We start from the raw sequence: 17,268 nt of genomic DNA on the forward strand, positions 1-17,268 counted from the left end.
CTGAAGTTAGTACAAAATGTCTTTATTATACACAGCAACATGTCTAGTGCATTACTTGAGCAATATAAAGTAATCTCATATTAAGCAATCATTTATAAAATATCTGAAAGTATTCTACATTTATGGAAAAATGGTACATATTGTCATGTCAACAGCTTTTCATGTAAAGAGCTCTACATTCTGCAGTTCCTGGCTTAGTTAAAGGAAACTGCACTGTGCACTGCCAGAGGACTTGATCCAACTCCCATTGAAGTGAACAGGGAGTTGGTTCAGGCCAAACTCAGAATTTTCATGTTTTTTAGGAGTTAGATTTTGAGTCCCTTACCTCACTGCATAAATAGCTCCACTGAAATTAATGGGGCTACTTGTGGTGTGAAACACTATTTAATATATGCAAGGTTTGTATCTCTCTCATCTACAGTATTTAACACAATTAACTGAGGCCATTACTTCAGCATTTAAAATAACTCTAATAAAGGCAAATATAACAAACATTTGTTGTTTCACTTATAAAGGATAAATTGAAAAATCTCTGCAAGCAATACTGCAGTCAGCTAATTAAGGGCACAATTCTGTTAGCATTTAAAACAGTCACAGTTTCAGGGGAAGCAGAACCAGACCACTAATATATTAGTCACTCCCTTATTTTGAGCTACTGTTCGAAACTATAGTCCTTGTTTAGTAGTGTATGTACTTATGTGCCTAATTTAAACACAGTAACCTTATTTTGGGATACTCCTGTGCTTCCAGTTAGGCATGTGCTTAAGCATTTTGCAAACCTGTAGCTTGAGTCTTTCTATAGCTGAATACTGAAAGAATTAATATTTCACTTGCTACCTTAGCAACTAATGTAGACAAAGTATTCACAGATGTGGCTTCCTGCCAGTCTAATTGGATTTTAAAAACACTATCTTAGACTTTATAACAATTTTCTGGAAGTTACAAAAACAAAAACACACACATTGGGAGACTGATATATATTATTAATATAGCTTTCTAAACTCACCACTCCAATTACTTTGTAAAAAATGTATGAGTTTGCTAGAGGCTAAATCGTTCAAACCAATCTTCCTTTGCAAATATGAAATAACATAAGAGAAAACAATACAACATATGCAATATTTCTTATGATGTTTATGTTATGGGAGAAGATTTGCCATCAATAATTAAATTTTCATATCTCTTATTCTGAGTACTGTCAAAATAACATAATTGCCTACAAAGTATCTCTACTTCTCCTCCTGGATAACATTAAAAAATTGAAACAGTTACTCCAGAAAAGGTGAAAATGACAGTCCAAGAAAACAAAACTAGAAACTGGACTGTCCTTTAAAAAAGAAAAAAAAAAAAAAAAAAAGATTGACCAAATAAGACAGACTGCTGACACTTAGCTTATATTTCAATCAAGGTACTCAGGTGTCCAAATTCCATTTTTGGCTCCACTGCAATCTACAAAACTCCTGCTGAAACTGATATGCACCTAAACTCTTTCAGTGCCTAAGTTTTCAGGGTATAATGTACAAGTTTCCCAGGTACCTAAGTTTCTGCCTCTGGACATGTGCATTGTTGCTTCCTTGTAGCCAGTTGAATGCTTATGTCTCACTTGAGTGCCACAGCAATCCATGAACCAGAGTGGATAAAAATCTATGATTTTTTTTAAAAATTAACAAATTGGGGTTTTTTATTTAAATTGGATTTTCTTCATTAAATCAGATTTTTTAAAATAATTAATAAAATACTACATTTCTATTTTAAAATAACAGTTACAATTAAATGTCATCACAAACAGGTTACACCTATATTTAGGGGACATCTACACAGCAGCATTATTTCAAAATAACAAAGTGCATGTCTACACAGCAAGCCATCAAAATAATGTCAAGAAGGAAGAGTTCATACTCCAACTCCTGTAACCCTCATTTCATGAGGAGTAAGGGAAGTTGAAGGAAGAGTGTTCTTAAACTTCCTGGTGTGTAGATTATGCCAAAAAACGAATTAAACTATTTCGACTTAAGCTATGCAATTGACGTAGCTGAAGTTGTGTTTATTAATTCCACTTTTGCTCTGCAGTGTAGACGTGCCCTTATAGTCTCATAAAAATGAATTAATGGCTTTAGTCTGTCAACTTAACTACCAGCTATTGCTTTTTGAAAATTCTTGGCTTTCAATTTTTGTTTCTCAGCAGACTAAAAAGTAACATGTGCAAAGAAAGACACAAGCTGGTTAAGATTGTTTTTGTTGTATGCTTATATGGTGGTGGACTTAGGCCAGGGCACTACCTTGGGGATGTGTGTGGGAGGGATGTAGCAGGCTAGGGGCAGGAAAAGAGGGAGAGTGAAGGCTATAGGGTAAGAAGGGGCTCAGGGTGGGACTTTTCATCCACCAGGGGCTTTTTTCTTCCCTCAGTCCCCTCCCTGACCACAAGGGGCCTTTTTTCTTCCCTCAGGGCCACTCTAGACTATGTTGAAGTGTCGAAAGAGGATAGCGGACCTTCCGATAGCGGACCTTTCGAAGTGAAAATAGTCAAGATGTGGGGGTTTTTGGCACCCCCCCTTTTCAAAGCTATGCTTTCGAAACTGAGATTGGAAGAAGATATGCAAATTCCAGCGGAATTTGCATATCCTTTTTTGACACTTGAGTGTAGCCTAGATGAGCCTTCAGTCTCCTCCCTGGCCACCAGAAACCTTTTTTCTCCCCCTTGTTTCTCCCTCCCAGCTGCCAGGGGGCCTTTTTTCTTTCACCAGTTCCCCAACCACCAGTGGCCTTCCCTCCCTGCCTTGGTGTTACTCCCTGGCCACTAGGGGCCTTTTGCCCTCTCTGGCACTGCGGCCATGAGCTGGGGGGCGAGGAAAGATTTGGGACAAACAGCTATTTACTCAGTGTGCTGGCAAGCAAGATGGTGGAGCCCGGCTGGCCACCCCTGGGTGATACAGCTGCCCCCCGGTAGACAATCTCCAGGATAGCTCTCCCCTGTGGGTTCACTGCCCTCAGTGGCCAGTCTCATATCGCATCCATCTGAATAACAGTCCCTCTCTTCCCATGTGATGGAAAACAATCCTTTTGCCTGGGGTTTCTGGTTATCCTGGCACAACCAAATCCTGACTTTTAAGTTAGGTGAAGAGGAAGTTGCAAACCAAATTTGGAGGCCCTAGCTCTTTTTAGGAGGAGTTCTTGGACAAACTGACTCACAGACAGAAAGACATACAGGCAGATGCACTCTAATATATCTATCTCAAATTTACCTTCCAAAGCCCCTTTCCAGTAAGGACTTTCATACATGCTTAAAATCAAATATGTTAAAATCAACAGAATTACTCACATGCTTAAACTCCTACATATCTCTTAGTAAAAATGGGACACTAAATGATAATGACCTGATTTTTCCAATGTGCTGAGTTTCTCGGTTTGCTGACTTTACTGATAATGTGAAAATCAGACCCATAAATATTTTCACTGGTGCCAATGGTTGTAGAATGAAGAATGGTCAAGAATGTTAGAAAGATGCAACTGGTTTGGCCTCTGGGAGTTTTCAGCTTTTAATATTTCTCACAAGGGAAATGTAGTTCAATCCCTGACAAATTTAAAATTAAAATATTTTACTGTAGCCTTGCTCCTATAATTTAACTCCAAATATATAAATGAAGTATCCACCTTACCTCCAGGGAATCTAATGTAAATTAATGTCAGACGTTTGCAATGTGAGGAGACAAAGCACAGATGAGTGGCATGAAACAACTTGTAGCATTCAGGCTGAGTATCCTGGACAGTATATTTAATAGGAAACCTATCAGCTAAAATGAGTTTTATGATTCAATTTATTTTGTTTTAAAAATGAAATACATTAGACAAGCAGATTCACTGCTGGACTATGTGAAGGAAGAACCAATGAAGGAAAAGGCCAGTAAATTAATTTGGTTGAGAATATTTTGTTAAGCAAACAGCGTGTGCATTTCTTGAGGAGAACTATAGAGCAGAAATCTATTTGTAAGATTCAAAAAGGAGGGATTAAAAAACAGTAGATATCTTACCAATGTGCTGATTACTAGTTTATTCTGTGGGTGCACCATCATTGGTGGCAGTCATTTATATTATCTGGGTTTATGTAATCTTTTTAGAAATGTGTATCTGTCTGTCCATCTGTGAATGTTTGCTCAAAAACTCCTCCTATACGGTAAGAACTAGGACCACCAAATCTGGAAAGCAGTTGCTTCTTATCATAAGTTAAAGGTCAGAGTTTGGTTGTGCCAGGATAATAGGATGTGCATGGAATTTGATTGTTTTTCATAAAATGGAAAAGTAGGAGTCAGCTATAATCCAATTGGGCCAGCAGAGGGCAGGGATGGAGAAGGGGACAACTATTATTTTTTTCAGAAAGTTTGTGTGGCTGTCTATCCCCCCAGGTGGAGGGCATGCACCCCTACCCTGGCTGCGATTGCTGCAGCTGCCATGGATAGACGGTTCTCACGTAGTCCAAAGATGCTAAGGCGAGAAGGGGCTGGGTTGTTCTCTGTCCCTGGGCAGTCTGCATACTGAATCCCTCATCCCCATCCCAGAGCAATGATTTAAATGAAGAAAAACAAAACTTATTTGAGTTTAGGACCCAAGCAACTCTGGATAAATCTTCTAGTATTATGTACAAGACTAATATATAGTCATTATATTACAATGAACTTATATTCATTTATGAGACTAGCATATCTTTAATAATAAGAGTCTAAAACCCACCTGTACTGAGAAGCCAAGTAAACTGTATTGTAACAAACTTCATTACTGTCTGAAAAGCAACTGTGAAATAAAAATCATGTACATATTAAAAAGATTTCTTTATTTAGTCAAGTCTATTTCATTCTGAAACAAAAATAAGATGTTGCTGCTTTTCACTCCTGCTGATCCTGCAGACTCATTTGAGACTTATTTCTTAAAGACATTTGTTATGGAACAAATCGCTGGATTTTGTTTTGGCTCATGTGTAATCAATAAAATTGTTAACTGAGTAACCATTACAAAATATCTTACTGGTGACACACAAGCTAGAAAGAATGGCTCTTGAATTTCAGAGAACAGATTGAATTTTCAAGGAGGAGGGGAGGAAACTTTTCATGAATAAACTGAGTAAGTTGGATATGAAGCCTCTGAGTAAAGTGCATTTGCCATATTTACATTCATTTTTCAGATTATTACTGTACTTTGCCTAATGAAAGCTAAATATAGTCCCCCACTATATTTAGTCAGTCTAAACAACATTAGAGTATTAGTAATCTGTAAACACTGAAACTTGGTCAAAACATTCATAATACTTCTCTTATTCCTGTGTTTTACAAGATGATTCTTGGATGTAATTCAAGTTTTAATATCTCTCTGAAGCTTTCTTGAATCAAAAAAAATATGATACAAATCATAGAAACTCAAGCTAAGCAGAATATCTTCAGAGGACACCATTTTCTAACACTTCACTTTTTTTTTCTCAAGGCCTCAGGGCAGCCAAAAACTGGACATTTTGGCCAACAATCAACTTTTAAAATTATTTATAGCCAAATATTTTCAACCAAGTCTTACTCAGAGTTTTTGATGACCCAGAGTCATATCCTGCTCCCTTGCTGAGGGGACAGTCCTGATCCTGTGAAGCTTCATTGATGAAAAGGGTGGAAAGGATTTGGATGCACTATGCAGGAAGCTTATACCCAGACATGAAAGTAAGGTAATGTGCCCTGTACACCGCTTTCATGAAAAGGAGCAGGCGCATACTGGTGTGCTCTACTGCAGGAAGAGGTGTGATGAACAGGGAAGGCAGCTGAGACTAACGATGTTAAATATTAATTAATTTACTAATCAAGTAGTCAATGGAATTTACATCGACTAGTTGATAGGCACTTCTGCATTCCTCCTTTGAAATGTACAAAAGCCCCAACGGGGGCTCTTGTGCATTTCAAAGTTGGAACTCCACATGTAGCCCAGGCCAGCGGGAAGTCCCACTGACTCTGGGCTGCATGCGATGTGCCAGCTTCGAAATGTACAAGAGTCCCCTATAGGGGCTCTTGTGCATTTCAAAGAGGAGGCACCCGCATGGAGCCTAGGGTCAGCGGGGGACTCAGTACCATGGTGTTTCAAAGGGACAGCTCGTTTCAAAGGGGCAGCACCGCACAGAGCCTGGGGTCAGCTGTGCAGTGCTGTCCCTTTTAAACGCTGCTATGGAGTTTGAAAATGGCTGTGCTGCATGGAGCCCATACTCCGGGCTCCATGCAGTGCTGCTGCTTTGAAGTACCCCCCTTTGCTGCCTCTGAGGGAGGCAGCGGTGGGGGGGGGGGGGGGGGTGGGAAGCGATTATTAGACTTGACTATCCAATAAGCATGTACTTGTCGGATAGTCAACTAGTCCTTAACATCCTTAGCTGGGATCCTGGCACACAGGGCTGTGCGCTCAGAAAGGCTGCAGCATTCCCCTCACTCCTTCCTAAACAAACATGCCCCCAGCCTCCTGCCAACTCTTGCATCCCTCCACACCACACACCAACACCCTGTTGAGCTCCTCCTCACCCTCAACCCTGATTCCTGCAACCTGCCACAACCCCAGCTCCCTGCCCTGAGCTCCTCATATCCTCTGCCCCTAACTCCTGCACCTCCCACATTCTCCACTCTTTCCCTGAGCCCTCCACATACATACACACACACAATCCCCAAACCACTGCCCTGAGCCCCATCTCACTACCACATATTCACCAACCCCTGCCATGAGCTCTCTGCACGCCACCCCATGCTTAAATTTCTTACAGGTACTGTCGTGTTGCAACCCCCTCAAACTCCTCACCTGAGTTCCCACCTGGGGGGAGGGAGGTGGGAATTGAGATTGGACAGTATCTGTAAGAAATTTAAGTTACTTTCACCTGTCTTTGTACCTTGAATCTCTGAGGTATACCAAAGTAGAAAAAAATATAGGGAGCGGCATATAGCCTGTAGCTCCCCAGCTCTCTGCTCCACCAGGCATTCTCTGGGCTGCTGCTGAAGGCCAGAAGGCGTATTAGGCCATGCCATCACTCCAGGGAAGATCAACACTGCCAGGATTGATCTTTCGGAATTTGATTTTGTGGGTCTAATAAAGATCTGCTAAATTGAACTCAAAGGGTGCTCTCGTTGGTAGCTAGTACTCCTGCTCCTGTGAGGAGTAAGGGAAGGGGATGGTTGCTTTTGATTTCATAGGCCTCCCACTGTGGGGATAATGGGGAAACTCGAATCAAGATACATTAACTCCAGCTATATAATTAACATAGCTGGAGTTGTGTACCTTAATTTGACCTTCCCCTTTAGTGTAGACTTGCCTTAGTAGCTTTGGAGTGATGGCGCACAGCCTAGATTTTCAGGCTGCACGCTTGTTCCAAAATGTGGTCCATAATTTTATTTTAAAACTATGATAGCCTGATCATAACTTTTCACCTTGTGTGTAATTGCTTCCAACAGTTTTCAATGATGTATTCAGAAGATTTCTGTCTTTTTCTCTGTGTTTGTATAGCATGTAGCACAACGGGATTTTTGTCTCTGACTAGGACTGCAAGGCATTATGATAAAAGATTTTCAACACACCTCCTCCATGATAGTGTAACTATGCTGCTATAACAGAGCATATTTTTACTAAAAATAAACTCAAACTTGAGGAATTTCCAGTGTAAAACATGATATAGATAAGATGTGCTGGTAGACCCAGGGGAGAAAGCAAACTTTTTTTCCTAGTCCACCTTCCCTCACTGCTTCACTTGTTTTGCTCATGTAATGTCATTTCAGAAAGCATTTGATACAGCTTACTGTTTGTGGGTATGATGGAAGAAGTGCTTAGAAGAGTTAAAAGTGACAGAAAAGGAGACAGGACAGACTGAATTGTAAGTTTGTTTCATTCATAGGAGAACAAAACGACAGATACAACAGTGGGAGGACACAAAAGGAGGATATAAATGGTGTTACATCAGAGATTAAGTTAAACAATAATAGTCATTGTGTGGCATCTCAACTTTCTCAACAATAAATTATAATAAAAGCTCAGAGCTAAAGCTTCATTTCAAGAAGAGAAAAGCTAAAGTGAAGGGGACAGAGAACTCTCATTCGAAGCATTTTGATTAATAACAAACTTTAGACAAATTTATTTCTTTGTATGCTTTCTCTATTCAAGATTGTTTCAGTGTGAAAATCTTTTTAAAATGTATACTTGAGATTAAACCACTTCTGCAGGCAGACACCAAGCCATAGTTGAAACTGTTCCCACTAATCAAATTACCAGATTCCTACAGGATATGTTTCCCAATGTGACCTTCTGTTTAAGAAGAATGCAGATTTCACCCTTTAAATGCTTAAACAGAACAAAGCAGTGCAGCATAGCTTCCTCCCACAAGCAGGTCCCAGGGGTCACAGCTAGGCCTTTCACATATATGTAGTGGTAGAAGTGCATATGGGTGTTCTTGTTCCAAATGTATTTTTAGCTTTCTCTACAGTAGCTTTCTTTAACGTAAAATTTATCCACTGGCAATAGCAAAAGGATAGTACTAGTGTAGATGAACCACAACTGCGGTGCAGTTCAGAATAGGTGTAGATTACAGAATGAGTCAAAACACCAGCAAAAGCTGGCAGTAGTTAATCTACATACAAATTCTCTCCAGTAGAGATGAATCAATCATATACACAGCAGAAAATTTCAAGAAAATTGTTTAGTGTAGACAAGGCCTTAGTTGCATGTGTTCACATTTAAAAAGAGGTGGCAGGTTGATATACTGTTTGACATGTAGGTGTATTTCCAGTCTTCTTTTCTTCTTGAATTTTTGCTAAATGAGATGACAAAATAAATGTAGAGTATGGCATACTCATACAAAAGAAATTGTCAGGTGTCTGGAATTCTTTCTGTGAAAAAGTCAACATATTTTAGAAAGTATTTAGAATTTTGCTAAATCAGATTTCTCTTGTTTGGAATCTGGGGTCACAGCTTGTTGGCCCCTTCTCTAGAGATCCACGTTTCGAATTACTGCAAGAAATTACAGGTAAGATTAAACACAACATATAATTAGGTATGAGCATCTTAGTTCAATAAAACTGAAACTGCTTTGTGAAAAGCTTTACAGATTCAAATGCCATTCAGTCAATTCAGCCTTTTCAAAGCAGAGATTCAAACATGATCTTTAAATTGGATGTTTCTAATTAAGTGTTTGTTAGAAAAGTGGCTATTCGATAACCTATCAATGATATATTATGAATTGATATTGTTGCATGTCATGCTGCTGCAGAATGGTCACATATGATATTGTGTTTTGCTTCTAAGAAAAAGTAAACAATTGCCCCTTTTAAACCACAAAAATGCATGTCTGCTCTCAAGTGGACACACTTTAACTGCATCATTAAAGAAAAATGTGCTGCCTATGATATGAAGAGAACAAAATTGCGCAAATCCCAGTACTTCATTGTAAAAAAATGTACAAACACAAATGAAAACTTTTTTCCTACGTCTAGCAGTACATCACCAGAGAAGCCATCCCACAGACCTAGATTTTACATTTCAGCAAACCAAAAAGACCTAGAAGCACGTCTATTAAAGAGTATATTACAGAAGTTACATGGTTATCACCAGCTAAACCAAACTAAAATATTCCTAATATTTTTATGAAGACACCCACTAAACAATCAAAGTCGACATAGTCAGTGGGTGATTTTTTTTTTATAGGAATCACCTTAAGACAAGAGACTACTTACCATTTTTAAGACCCGTCACTTTTTTTCTCACTTTTACTCTTTGTGTTTGAAAGGGCCTCTACTCCCATGCATCAGCTTTGGGCTCCATCTTGCAGAGAGATCACATCCATTACAAATAACTTTCTGATTGCACTACATGATGAAGTGAGGAAAGAAGGTAGGGCAGGATCAGGCCCATTTTTCCTTAACCCTGAATATCTTTCATTATCAAAGAAAGAGTATGAAAACATTAGTGAAACTTCTTTAAGTATGCGTGTAAAATGCTCCTTCATAACAAAGTCTCACTTTCTCAATTAAGATCATTGCCACTGAAGGCAGATTTAAAGGCTGGCATATATTGACTTTGTCACTGCCAAAGTTCCTTCACCCCAGTCCCTTCCTCATTCTACTTTTTTCAGTGGTATAGGATTATGTTTCTACTGGAGGCTTTGGAGTATTTGTAACTGAGGCCTTATCATTAGGACTGCCACTTACTCACCTCACTTTTTTTTACCAAAGCCTTTTTTTTTTTTTTTTTAAATTTGGCCTTTACACATGGGATGTTCTTGCCTAATTGATCTTTTGGAGACCACTATCCTTTCTCCAGATCTCTCTTCACCTCTGTCTGCTGCCTATGAGAAATTGGCTAGTTAATGATAAGCTGAAGGGCAGATTAGGACAGCAGACACATCACATATTTACAATAGTGAAAACAGCTTGCAAGCGTGTTAGGGATGTTAAATATTGGTTAATTGAATAGTTGATAACTTCATGAATTCTTATCAGTCAACGATTCTATAGTCCTGGGGGTAGGGCCAGTAGGCAGTATGCTCCAGCCCCACTCCTGAGGAGCCCCCTGCCATTCCGCGCAGGGTGCGAGACAGGAGCTGGTCTGCAAGGGGAGCCAGTTTAAAATCCAGATCTCCTTATGAACCTGTCAGAGGAGGGGGGCTGAGCTCCCTGAACTGGCATGAGCCAGAACTGAGCTGGCTGGCTGCCTGGCTCCAAATACACTTTAAATGCAGAGCTGCAGTGGGGGTAGGTCCTGGGCCCGCCATGAGCCAGACTGAGCTGGGATGTTGGCCAGCCTGCTAAAAACTTTACTGGCAAGGGGGGCGGAATGCATGTAGTTTATAGCATTAACCTATAAGCTTTTGCTTATCTGTTAATGGGTTAATTGACTACAGCAGCAGAGTGGGGGCTAACCAGTTTATTGCACTCTGCGTAGCATGTATGATTACCTGACCTATGGGTGGGTGGCGTATGTGTGCATTCGGTGCAAGGCCCTCAGAGATTGTGTACGGGCCCTCAGAGATTGTGTACGGGCTTTGGAGGCCAGGGTGGCTGAACTGGAGGAGCTGAGGAAAGCAGAGAGGTACGTAGAAAAGGATTTCTGGGACACCGTAGAATTGTCCCACATCTGGTCAGACAGCCCCTGTGCTGTTAAGGAGGATGAAAGGCTCAGGGAAGGAGAGCAGTCAACGGGAGCATGTTGGGGTATCCTCTCGCACTGAGAGTACCTCTCCGGAGAAGGGAACTCCAGTCAGTAGGAAAAGGCAGGTGTTAGTAATGGGAGATTTGATCATTAGAAATGTAGATAGCTGGGTTTGCGATGACCGGGAGAAACATATGATGACTTGCCTGCCTGGGGCAAAGGTTGCGGATCTCTCAAGGCATCTAGATAGACTTATGTGTAGTGCTTGGAAGGAGCCAGTAGTCGTGGTACATATTCCCAATGACATAGGGAAGGGTAGAAGAGATGTCCTGGAGGCCAAATTTAGGTTGCTAGGAAAGAGACTGAAATCCAGGCCCTCTATGGTGGCATTTTCAGAAATGCTTCTAGTTCCATGCACAGGGCCAGGTAGGCAGGCAGAGCTTCAGAATCTCAATGTGTGGATGAGATGATGATGTAGGAAGGAGGGGTTTAGCTTTATAAGGAACTGGGGAAACTTTTGGGATAGGATGGGCTCCACCTAAACCAAAGCATATCCAAACTGCTGGCACTTAACATTAAAAAGGTCACAGGGCAGTTTTTAAACTAAGAGATGGGGAAAGCCGATTGGTGCACAGGAGCACATGGCTCGGACAAAGATGTCTCTTAGAGGAGAGTCTATTGATAGAGATTCTCTAGGTTTTAGTCAGGAGGAGAGGATGGAAGAGTATAAAGTATGGGCCAGATCAGACGAAAAACATTCACATAAAAAAGAATCTGACATCAGAAAAGGGCAGACAAATAAACAGTGACAAGTTTTTAAAGTGCTTGTACACAAATGCTAGAAGTCTAAAAAATAAGATGGGTGAACTAGAGTGCCTCAAGTTAAAGGAGGATACTGATATAATAGGCATCACAGAAACCTGGTGGAGTGAGGACAATCAATGGGACACAATCATTCTGGGGTACAAAATATATTGGAAGGACAGAACAGGTCGTGCGGGTGGGGAAGTGGCACTATATGTGAAAGAAAATTTAGAATCAAATGAAGTAAAAATCTTAAATGAATCAACATGTTCCATCGAATTGCTATGGATAGTAATTCCCTGCGCTAATAAGAATATATCAGTAGGGATCTATTATTGACCACCTGACCTGGACAGTAATAGCGACTATGAAATGCTCAGGGAGATTAGAGAGGCTATCAAAATAAAGAACTCAATAACAGTGGGGGATTTCAACTATCCCCATATTGACTGGGTACATGTCACCTCAGGACAACATGCAGAGACAAAATTTCTTGATACCTTAAATGACTTCTTGGAGCATCTGGTACAGGAACCCAAAAGGGGAGAGGCAATTTTCAATTTAGTCCTGAGTGGCACGTAGGATTTGGTCTAAGAGGTAACTATAACAGGACCGCTTGGAAATAGTGACTATAATATAACAACATTCCTAAGGTGGGAAGAACACTTCAGCAGCTCAACACTGTGGTATTTATTTAAAAAAGGAGAACTATGCAAAAATGAGAAGGTTAGTTAAACAGAAATTAAAAGGCACAGTGACTAAATTAAAATCCCTGCAAGCTTCATGGACACTTTTCAAAGACACCATAATAGAGGCCCAATTTAAATGTATACCCCAAATTAAAAAACATAGTAGAAGAACTAAAAAAGAGCCACCGTGGCTTAACAACCATGTAAAAGAAGCAGTGAGAGATAAAAAGACATCTTTTAAAAAGTGGAAGTTAAATCCTAGTTAGGTAAATAGAAAGGAGCATAGACACTGCCAAATTAAGTGTAAAAAATGTAGTAAGAAAAGCCAAAAAGGAGTTTGAAGAACAGCTAGCCAAAAACTCAAAGGCTACATCTACACTGCAGGCTTCTTGTGCAAGAACTGTTTTGCGCAAGAGTTCTTGCTCAAGAGTGTGTCCACACTGCCACGTGCTTTTGCGCAAGAATGTGCTTTTGTGCAAGTGTGTCCATGGCAGTGTGAACGCTGTCTTGCGCAAGAAAGCTCTGATGGCCATTTTAGCCATAGGGGTTTTTTGCGCAAGAAACCCCTGTTGCCTGTCCACACTGCCTTCTTGCACAAGAGCTCTTGTGCAAGGGGCTTATTCCTTGTGGGGAGAGGAATAACTCTTGCGCAAGAAGCCCTCTCTACTGTAAATTTACTTGCACAAAAACATGCGTGCAGTGTAAACGCTCCTCAACTTTTTGTGCAAGAACAGACGTTCTTGTGCAAAAAGCCTGCAGTGTAGACATAACCAAAAGGTAATAACAAAATGTTTTTTTAAGTACATCAGAAGCAGGAAGCCTGTTAAACAACCAGTGGGGCCCCTGGACGATGGAGATACAAAAGGAGCACTTAAAAGATGATAGTCATTGCGGAGAAACTAAATGAATCCTTTGCTTCAGTCTTCATTGCTGAAGATGTTAGGGAGATTCTCAAACCTGACCCGTCCTTTGTAGGTGACAAATCTGAGGACTTTTCACAGATTGAAGTGTCATTAGAGGAGATTTTGGAATTAATTGATAAACTTAACAGCAACAAGTCACCAGGACTAAATGGCATTCACCCAAGAGTTCTGAAAGAACTCAAATGTGAAATTGCAGCACTATTGACTATAGTTTGTAACCTATCCTTTACATCAGCTTCTGTACCCAAAGACTGGAAGATAGCTAATGTAACGCCAATATTTAAAAAGGACTGTAGAGGCGATGCTGGCAATTACAGATAGATAAGTCTAACGTCGGTACCGGGCAAATTAGTTGAAACGATAGTAAAGAATAAAATTGTCAGACACATAGAAGAACATAATTTGTTGGGCAAAAGTCAACATGGTTTCTGTAAAGGGAAATCATGTCTTACTAATCTATTAGAGTTCTTCAAAGGGGTTAACAAAAATGTGGACAAGGAAGATCTAGTAGATATAGTATACTGTACTTAGATTTCCAGAAGGCCTTTGACAAGGTCGCTCACTAAAGGCTCTTACATAAATTAAGTTGTCATGGGATAAGAGGGAAGATCCTTTCATGGACTGAGAACTGGTTAAAAGACAGGAAACAAAGGGTAGGAATAAATGGTAAATTTTCAGAATGGACAGGGGTAACAAGTGGTGTTCCCCAAGGGTCAGTCCTAGGACCAATCCTACTCAACTTATTCATAAATGATCTGGAGAAACGGGTAAACAGTGGGGCTACGTCTACATTGGCCCCTTTTCCGGAAGGGGCATGTTAATTTCACAAGTCGTAATAGGGAAATCCGCGGGGGATTTAAATATCCCCCGCGGCATTTAAATAAAAATGTCCGCCGCTTTTTTCCGGCTTTTAGAAAAGCCGGAAAAGAGCGTCTACACTGGCCCCGATCCTCCGGAAAAAAAGCCCTTTTCCGGAGGATCTTATTCCTACTTCGAAGTAGGAATAAGATCCTCCGGAAAAGGGCTTTTTTTCCGGAGGATCGGGGCCAGTGTAGACGCTCTTTTCCGGCTTTTCTAAAAGCCGGAAAAAAGCGGCGGACATTTTTATTTAAATGCCGCGGGGGATATTTAAATCCCCCGCGGATTTCCCTATTACGACTTGTGAAATTAACATGCCCCTTCCGGAAAAGGGGCCAATGTAGACGTAGCCTGGTGGTGGAGGCAAAGTTTGCAGACGATACTAAACTGCTCAAGGTAGTTAAGACCAAAGCAGACTTCAAAAAGATCTCACCAAACTAAGTGATTGGGCACCAAAATGGCAAATGAACTTTAATTTGGATAAATGTAAAGTAACACACATTGGAAAAAATAATCCCATCTATACATATAATATATAGGGGGCTAATTTAGCTACAATTAATCAGGAAAGAGATCTTGGAGTCATCGTGGATAGTTCTCTGAAGATGTCCATGTAGAGTGCAGCGGCAGTCAAAAAAGCAAACAGGATGTTAGGAATTATTAAAAAAGGGATAGAGAATAAGATGGAGAATATCTTATTGCCCTTATATAAATCCATGGTACACCCACAACCTGAATACTGCGTACAGATGTGGTCTCCTCGTCTCAAAGATATACTGGCATTAGAAAAGGTTCAGAGAAGGGAAACTAAAATGATTAGGGGTTTGGAACGGGTCCCATATGAGGAGAGATTAAAGAGACTAGGACTTTTCAGCTTGGAAAAGAGGAGACTAAGGGGGGGATGTGATAGAGGTATATAAAATCATGAGTGATGTGGAGAAAGTGAATAAGGAAAAGCTATTTACTTGTTCCCATAATATAAGAACTAGAGGCACCAAATGAAACTAATGGGCAATAGGTTTAAAACAAATAAAAGCAAGTTCTTCACACAGCACATAGTCAATCTGTGGAACTCCTTGCCTGAGGAGGTTGTGAAGGCTAGGACTATAACAGGGTTTAAAAGAGAACAAGATAAATTCATGGAGGTTAAATCCATTAATGGCTATTAGCCTGTATGGGTATGGAATGGTGTCCCTAGCCTTTGTTTGTCAGAGGGTGGAGATAGATGGCACGAGAGAGATTGTTTGGTCATTACCTCTTCGATTCACTCTCTCTGGGACACCTGGCATTGGCCACTGTCAGCAGACAGGGTATTGGGCTGGATGAACCTTTGGTCTGACACAGTATGGCCATTCTTATGTTCTTACTATTACATCCCTAAAGTGTGTATGGATCTCATCCAAAGCTCATTAAAATGTATGGAAAGATTTGCATTAACTTCAATGAATGTTGGATCAGTGTCACTGTAACAGAAACTGATATGCTGATACTCTTACATCCCTAAGGATAACCTAAGTTTTCTTTTTAGAAAATATGATGTTTTAAATGTAACAATTTGTTCCCATCTCATGCTTTCAAAAATATTTGTTTTATAGGGAGATGGGGTTATAGCTGTCTTGGTCCTCATCTCTGACCTCTTGCTGCCCACTCTGGTCATTCTGCAGTATAACCGTCCCTCCTACCAGATCTCTCCCTTTCCATTTTACGAGAAACAATTGAATTACAAGCACATCCCATTATCCTGGTACAACCAAATCCTGATCTTGTTTTAAGTCGGGGTGGGGAACCTAAGGCCAGAGGGCCGGATGTGGCCTCTGGGTTGCCTGGATCTGGCCCCTGAGGCTTAGGGCCTCCCCCAGCGTTGGGGAGCCTGCACTGGCACTTAACTCCCCCCCACCCCACACACACACACACACAGCGCCTCTCTGCAGTTCAACACCCCCAACTGATTTGTCCATGGGTCAGCAGTCCCCAACCCAAAAAACGTTCTCCACCCCTGCTTTAAGTTATTATAAGAGGAAGCTGCATACCAAATTTGGTGGTCATATTTCTTTCTGTTTAGGAGGAGTTCTTGAACAGACTCTCAGCCAGTCAGACATTTACTATATATTTTAGAAAGGAAAAGAGTCAAGTGCTGAGCCTAATACAGGAGGGAGGGAGGGGTAAACAGTGTTATGCTCTTTCTGTGAAAACAGGTTCTGGGATTTTTGCAGGTATCCAGTGACCAGAGCTATATACTTTAGGGGAACTACACTGAGGGCACTTGGAGTAAGAGAGCATTTTTTGTCAACCTTCAAGGCAAAAACTGGGCATGGGCTATTAGAGGGCTTCAGGGGCTGACACTCTGGTTGTGATAAGGAACTAACACTTAGCTAGGACAATCAGGAATCCCTCATGCTGGGAGCAGGTAGTAATAAGGTGACTCACAGTGGGTGTCCCAAGAAATGTCCGAGTACCTCCAAAACTTTCAATGCTCTGGTGAAGGGGAGCTATGTAGAAAAATAAAGAGTTCAAGGTTTGGGCCCTGAAGTTGGTCCTGCACTACCAGGGCCGAATCAGTTTGGCAAGGGGAGGTCAAGGGATAAAGCCCACGGCTCAGAGTACATTGTTTCCTGGAGAAAATGCTTTGATAATCGCTTTATTCAACCTCGCATTAAGTCCAAAGGCAGAAACTGACAATCCTACCTCTGCCTGCTACAGTTTAGACTCACAGCCACGCGCTGAGACCAATGACTAATCGCGGGGGGGGGGGGGGGGGGCGCGGCCTGTCCCGGGATCGCCTGGCTCAGCTGGAAGGGAAAAGAGCAATCCAGCGTCCGCAGCTTCTCTTGCAGGGTCCTTGCGACATCTCAGCTGGGCGG

The 17,268-nt window shown here is 41.1% G+C and overlaps 1 protein-coding gene across 1 annotated transcript in view; it reads left to right on the forward strand.

The window, feature by feature from the left end:
- LRRFIP2 (LRR binding FLII interacting protein 2) overlaps positions 1–17,268 on the forward strand; it is a 123,291-nt gene that overhangs the window by 6,343 nt on the left and 99,680 nt on the right. The gene's annotated exons all lie outside the window — the stretch shown is intronic.

This window comes from Pelodiscus sinensis, chromosome 2 (genome assembly GCF_049634645.1).
Source record: "Pelodiscus sinensis isolate JC-2024 chromosome 2, ASM4963464v1, whole genome shotgun sequence".
Lineage (NCBI taxonomy): Eukaryota > Metazoa > Chordata > Testudines > Trionychidae > Pelodiscus > Pelodiscus sinensis.